Below are 7,338 nucleotides of genomic sequence, written 5' to 3' on the forward strand. Positions count from 1 at the left end.
ATAAAAAAATAAAATGTGGAGATTGCGTGCCAAAGAGGATGTAATGCTTGTAAGAGGAAACTAGACTGAGGATCTGGGCCTAAGAAGCATATCTGAAATAAATTAACAATTATTTTCAGGCAGGTAAATCAGAAGATAAAAACATATACTTTTGCTTTAATGATTAATATGGAATCCACATATAGCCCTGACAACGTCTTTCTATGTTTTAACATTTCAGTGTAATTTCAAATTAATTTCTTACATTGCACTATTGAAATAGGATCACTAAGATAACTCTTTGTATATCTACGTATCTATGTATCTATGTATCTATCTATCTGGCTATCATCCATTCATTTTCCAACTACTATTAAGGAACTGAAAAAAAGAAATATTCATAGTGCAATGTCAATGACTTCAGGGCACTAAACTCTGCAATTCTCAACACAATTATAACAAAACCCAGTTCTTATTACAAAAAGGCAGACTTTGCAAAAGCCAGATCCTGTTCTTGAAATGGACTGTTAGCTTCTTTGTATTGATTAGGTGCCACAGTTTATTTGTCATTTTCCTTTTAATTTCATCCTAGAGCATCACCCTTGGCTAAATGTCTTGAATGGCATCACTTGATCAGACATGCTGTCAGTTCCAACATTTCCAGGGACTTGATGCCCAGAACAACTGACTTGCCTTTCCTCACATTGGTCATGATGACCAATGGCTTTGCATTGGGGATATTTTCTTCACAGTCTTTCCACAAAGCCTCTCTGAGAAAAGAAATGCAGTTTTTATAGGAAATTTAAAATAATTCAATTGGGCAGGATGATAACTTTCAAAAAGGACAAATCTCCAAGCTTACATCATCATCGTCATCATTCTCACAAGGTGCTTACTCTGTGCCATGCCCTGCTCTATGCATTTTTATGTCTTTTAATTAGTTAATACCTTACAACAATCCATAAAGTATTACTTAGTTTTTGCTGAGGAATGAAGAGGGTATGTGATTTGCTCAGACTCTCACAACTGGAAGTGGCTGATCCTGGTTCTGAACCCAAGCAATCAGGTACAAATTCAGGCATGTTTCTGCTAAATGAAGCAACATTGCCTTTTGATTGAGTTTTAGAAAGAAAACAACTTAGGAATTATTAGCCCAACTTTGGTTAAAAGTAATTGAGTTCCTTGTTATGTCGTGAAGTATTTCATAGAATTAAACTCAATTTGTTAGGCAAAAACAGCCTCCTTTTATCCCCGCGGGATCAGTATATCATCTCCATAAAATAAGCCCATTTCAAGATATCTGAAACTTCCCATAGCTTTCTAGGTTTTATTTCTTATAAAATATTCCTAAGCATTTTCTTGTAAGTCATTTCAATTGTTGCAGACAACATATAGATGAGGTAACTGAAGCCCAGAGTCATTAAATAACTTGACCATAATCATAAGTTAGTAAGTACCATGGCAACATTTTTCCTTCCATCTGACTGTCTCCTTCTTTGGGCATAAATTGATTTAGAATGGACTAGAAGTGTCCTGTTCAAGTTATTGAACTTGATTGGGGTGTGTGTGGGTTTTTTGAGATTTGATGTTTGTTATTATTTGTTATTCTTAGAAAATCTCATTTTTTATTGCACTCAGACTTAGAGGTAGATGCTTCCAGAGGACAGCCTATGTCTCTTGGGAATCTGTTTCTGGTATTTTTATTTTACCTTCTTCATGGGGAAACTTTTTTTTTGTCATTCCCATCACTGATTTGAACCACATAACCCTTCCATTCTCTACCCAGAATGTCAGAAGCAACTTCTGTGGCCATACACTTCTCATAAAAGGTACAAAATTTGATTTGCATTCATTGTCCACTTCAATGAGTTTCTGGTAGCCAGTGGAGAGGAAAGAGATATTCAGCTTCGTTTCACAGCAGCTGACCATCTCTGAGAGAACGTGATTGATTTTGCTACATTTGTGAAAAATTACATTGTTAGCTAGTATATCTGGAAAGGATAATAGTTTTAAAGGTGAAAAATTATTCTAAATTAATTTGGAATCCAAATATTATTTATGCTTCATGGCATAAAGGGGGTCATGCAGGTTGGAACTTGGTCATCTGTGAGATCACTTTTTGCATTTTTCAGTAAACGTGAAAATCCATGTAGCCCATATGCCTTTTCCATATTTTTCTCTCTTAAATTTTTAATTTTTATTGTTAATTTTTAAAAATCAAGATAATTGACATATTATATTTGTTTCAGAGGTACAACATGATGATTGAATAATTGTATAGATTGTGAAATAATCACCACAAAAAGTCTTGTTAATATCTATTACCACACAGTTAAACATTTTTTTCTTGTGATGGGAACTTTTAATATCTACTCTCTTAGCAACTTATAAATATGCAATTTAGTATTATCAACTACAGTCATCATACTGTACACTATATCCCCATGACTTATTTATTTTATAACTGGAAGTTTGTTTTTTTTGACCTCCTTTACCCATTTTGCTCACCCACCATCCTCTGCCTCTGGCAACCACCAATCTGTTCTCTGTATCTATGAGGTTCTGTTGTTTTTATTTTTGTTTTTTAGATTCCTCATATAAGTGAAATCATATAGTATTTGTCTTTCTCTGTCTCACTCTTTTCATTTAGCATAATGCCCTCAGGTCTATCCATGTTGTCCCAATGTCAAGATTTCCTTACTTTTTGTGGTTAATATTCTATAGTGTGTGTGTATTTTTTCCTTATCCATTCATCCGTTGATAAACACTTAGGTTATTTCCATGTTATAAATAATGCTGCAATAAACATGGGAGTGCATATATCTTTTCAAGTTAATATTTTTGTTTCTTTTGAATAAATACCCAGAAGTGAAATTTTTGAATCATATAGCAGTTCTATTCTTAATTTTTTGAGGAACCTCCATACTGTTTTCTATAGTAATTTTACCATTTACATTTCCAACCAGCAGTGCACCAGGGTTCCCTTTTCTCCACATCCTTGTCAACACATTATTTCTTGTGTTTTTATATTATAGCCATTCTAACAGGCGTGAGGTGATACCTCATTTGTGGTTTTGATTTGCATCTCTGTGGTAATTAGTGATATTGAGCACCTTTTTATGTACCTGTTAGACCATCTATGTATCTTCTTTGGAAAAATACCTACTTAGATCTTCTGCTCATTTTTTAAATTGAATTTTTTTGTATTTTTACTATCGAGTTGCTTGTGTACTTTATATAGTTTGGAGAAAATACTGGGTTCCTCAACACCCTCACCTCCTACTGGCTTGTAAGACAGGGTTCCACACTGGAATAGGTAAACTGAGGAGACCAGAGTCTACCATCCCCATCCAATGCTCAAAGTAATTACTCAGGGGGAGAGTCTATCCAAAAGAACAGAAAGCTCTGAAGCACTCCAGAAAGAAACTGACTTTATGAAACAGTATGTGGAAATCCCAAGCTAAGGGTGCTCTAGAAAACAGTGGAGGTTTTGATAGTGAGAAAATAAGAGGAAACTGGTAATTCTTTGAGAGCAACAAGCTAAAACATAGGCCATATTATTTAACAGATAAACCAGCTAAGAAGGGCCCTTCTGCAATTAAAGTTCAAAGACTTGCATAATGCAAACTGTACCTGAATTAAATTGAATCAAACTTGGGAGCAAGTTGCATCCCCCAAGAATTGTTGGAAACAATAGAGAAAACAGCCAGAAATTAGTGAAGCCTAATAATAGGAGGCAGACAGCTTAACAGAGATATCAAGGAAAGAGACAAAGAGATCCATGATAAAACCACTGTTACCACAAGGTGACTATGTTCATGCCCAACTTGTGCCATCTTAGGACTGACAGCCGAGAGGCTTTGATTGTATGGAATGTGAGTTATATCTCAATAAAGTTAATATTTAGAAAGTGACACAAATAAGAGCAAAACCAACACATTTTTCCTCCCCTCCAAAGTCATCTTAGAAGAACACGGGCCTGCAATTTTTTTTGTTGTTTATGGTTTATTCTTTTTTCATTTACCACAGAAACCACAATATTTATCAAAAGAAAAGTAGATTTTGTAATAATATTGCCAATTTAATCTCCCTCCCCGAGTATTTTGTGACATAGTTACTTAGACACCTTAAGCATTGGAATAGCAGGAACACCAAATAGGGAGACACAGAGCAGGTTGGAAGGGTGTGATGAGGTTCATTTTTTCAATCTATACCTGGTAGAGTCCCAGACATTCTTTGATGTCTCTTCTATATATATTTATGATTATTGCATTAGACACCCCAAATTTAGATCAGAAAAGGAGAGAAAGTAGCAAGCATAACCTCTTTCGCAAAATGTATTTCTTTGGAAGTCACTGTTACACTTGGTGACACAGAGATATCTCAAATTCAATGTGTTTAAAATTAAGTTCATTGTCTCCCTCCTACTTCTACTATTCCTGCTACTTTTCCTAATATTGGGAGGACACAAATCAGAAAACTGGGAGTCATCATAGGCGACTCCTTCCCTCTCAGCCATGCATTCACCCAGTCATTTATCAGTCTACCTCCCAAATAACATATCTCTGATCTCTTACTGACCTAGCTTAGTCCCTCATCAATTTTTCCTTGGATGTTCATAGCCCCAAACCATTCTAGCTTATACTCCTACCTTTAGTCTTATCTCCATCTGATTTGTCTTTTACAGAGGATCAAATCCAAGTTTTCTAATTCCTTATTGCGGCATATAAGCGCTTTATTATCTGACCTCTATTTATCCTCCAAAGTTCATCCCACAATACTCCATGCTCAGGCCCATCTCTATATACTTGACTATGCTGTTCCCTCTGTCTGGATTGAACTTGCCCATATTTTTCAACCCATTAGATCCTACTTATTCCTTCAGAAACAGCTCAGGAATTATTTCCTCTGGGCAACCTTTCCTGAACCTGGGGCTGCATTCATGTTCCTTTCTCTGTTTTCCAACAGTTATTCATGCATGACCCCATCTCTGCACTGTACTGAATGTCTTAGCTTATTTGAAGGTTTTCCCTGTTAGACTGTGGGCTCCTTAAGGACATGGACTGTGTCTTATTTTTCCTTATATCTTCAGCTCCTAGCACAGGGCTTCACCCAGAAGGGATGCTGACTATATGTGCTGCAAGAGCAATACCCAAGTTGTTGCTCGGTCAATGTTTATTTAATTTAAACTCCCTGACCCTAGACACTTGATGATGCAGTTGGTCAAATGCACCTCCTTTATGCTCCCAGACTGTTCCTCTACCATTATGATTATCACTCTCTCAATGTTATTTTGTTGTTTACTTACTTGTCTAACTCCTCACTGAATGGTATCAGCTCCTCCTGAAAGGGCTCAGGTCTTGTTAACTGCTGAATTTTTGGTGCATAGCTTACCCAGTATGCATGGCAGAAAGTAATGTCTGGGTAGGCCAACAGATATAAAAGGAAAGACTGCAGTGGGCACACGTAGTTATTCTGTCCCATTGCACCAACCAGATGGAGTGTGGAGAAACTGCAAGTGTCATTCTAGCAGAAGTCCCCCTCCCCAACACAAACACAAGGCCAGAAAATGGAGGATCCCATCAATAATGATTACCAGCTAAGCTAGATTAAAATTGGGGCACTCAACTTTCAGTATGATCCAGTTGTTGCCACAGAAAGTTTTTGGAAGGGATTTTCTTCTTTGGCAACTACTAAAAAGTTAGAGGCAAAGATAGAATCTAGAGAAAGAAAGTAAAACTGTTCCAGAGGGCTGTGCTGAGAATTTGACTGGTCATTTCAGTATGGGCAGCAATTATAACCACACTTAATTTCAAAAATGGGCTTTTAAAGGAGCATGTATGTGATTAAGTAGAATTTAATCCACATAATCATGAAAGAGTGCCAAGGTTCAGGTGTTGGTAAAGTATAAAATGCCTCCTCTCCTATACTCACTCTTTCATGTACCCTGCTCTCCTTTATCAAAAGCCACCATTTTAGCACATGACCAAAACCAAAATTATAGGTGTCAATGTTAAAACTATGACAAAAAATTGACCATTTTTCAGTATCATTAATGTGAAAACAAAGACATACTGAATATTTGCCAGTGCTGGTGTTATATGAGTCAGCCCACACAAAGCAAGCAATCTTTGTCATTCCTCCCAAATGAGCCAGTGACAAAGGAAAATGTTATTTATTTCAGCAGGCCCATGTCACTTTCATTTTGAACCAAAGCTGCTGGTCCAATGTTCCAGCGTAGATCATTACTGAAAGAAAGCTTTGCCAGAGAGAAAACTCCTGTGTGGTTTGGACTCTGGGATGTCCAAGTTTGGCACCCAATCCATCTCATCCACCCCTTAGATGTTCTATCTCTGATATTAATTTCTAAAGTGAAGGTTAAATACAACCATTTTTGTTTGGAAAATTTCTTGAGATTTCCTATCATGACCATGGACACTGTAAAGTGGGATTGAGCCTTAAATCTGGGCTTTGCTCCCCTAGCAGGGAAGTGCACTGACATTTGAGTGAATCAAGCTGAGCTGTGCCCTTTACATGTGTCCTTTCTTTAACCCTTGAAATCACCCAATGAAGTTTATATTGACATCCCCATTTTCCACACAAGGTGAGCAAGGCTCAAGAAGAGTAAAAACATACCTAAGGTCACAAGGTCATCATTGATAGAACAAGTATGCAAAGCCAGCTCTGGCTCACTCTAAAAAGCATGTCGTTGCTTACTACTCCACCACACTGGTCCCTTGGTTACTGTATACTTGAGAGAACCACATCTAGTCAATATTCAGGAAGATTATCAATTCAGGCCTCAATTGTTTTAAGATAGCTTTACATTTGCAATGCAGTTGTGATTGTTAATTTCCCACTAATCAGAAGAGTGGCATGTTGTACTACTTTAATCATCACAGTGCTTGAAATAAATACTACATAATTTCAACACCTCCTCTCAAATCTCAAAACAGAGAGATGATGATACACTAATGGATTATATTACACTGAAGGCTCATTTAGCTTGCTACCAAATTTGTTGAAGTCAAACAGTGATTTTATGGGACTTATTAGGTAAACACAGTTAAAATACATATCTTTCCTGAAAGGCTGCTGATGGTGGATGTTCATATGACTGTGCACAGGTGGTATTAACTTTGAATTTATCATCTGTAGAGTTTGTAGTTCCAAATAACTTTTTTGGGTTACTAATTGGGAAGTGTTCCAGAATGCGTATAAGGGTGAGAGAAATATTCCAAACCCATACCTGTTCAGATAAGTGGAGATATCATTAGCAACAAGAAGTAAGTGATCATGGCGTCTGTCATTTTTCATAAATTACACTAAATAACCATAATGCTGCAATTTAGTTTTCCA

The 7,338-nt window shown here is 36.7% G+C and overlaps 1 pseudogene; it reads right to left on the reverse strand.

Annotated features, from left to right (window-relative positions):
* Window positions 1-604: 604 nt before the first annotated feature.
* Window positions 605-7,338, reverse strand: part of LOC102755751 — a 53,835-nt pseudogene continuing 47,101 nt past the window's right edge.

Source organism: Myotis davidii, unplaced genomic scaffold (genome assembly GCF_000327345.1).
Source record: "Myotis davidii unplaced genomic scaffold, ASM32734v1 scaffold460, whole genome shotgun sequence".
Classification (NCBI taxonomy): domain Eukaryota; kingdom Metazoa; phylum Chordata; class Mammalia; order Chiroptera; family Vespertilionidae; genus Myotis; species Myotis davidii.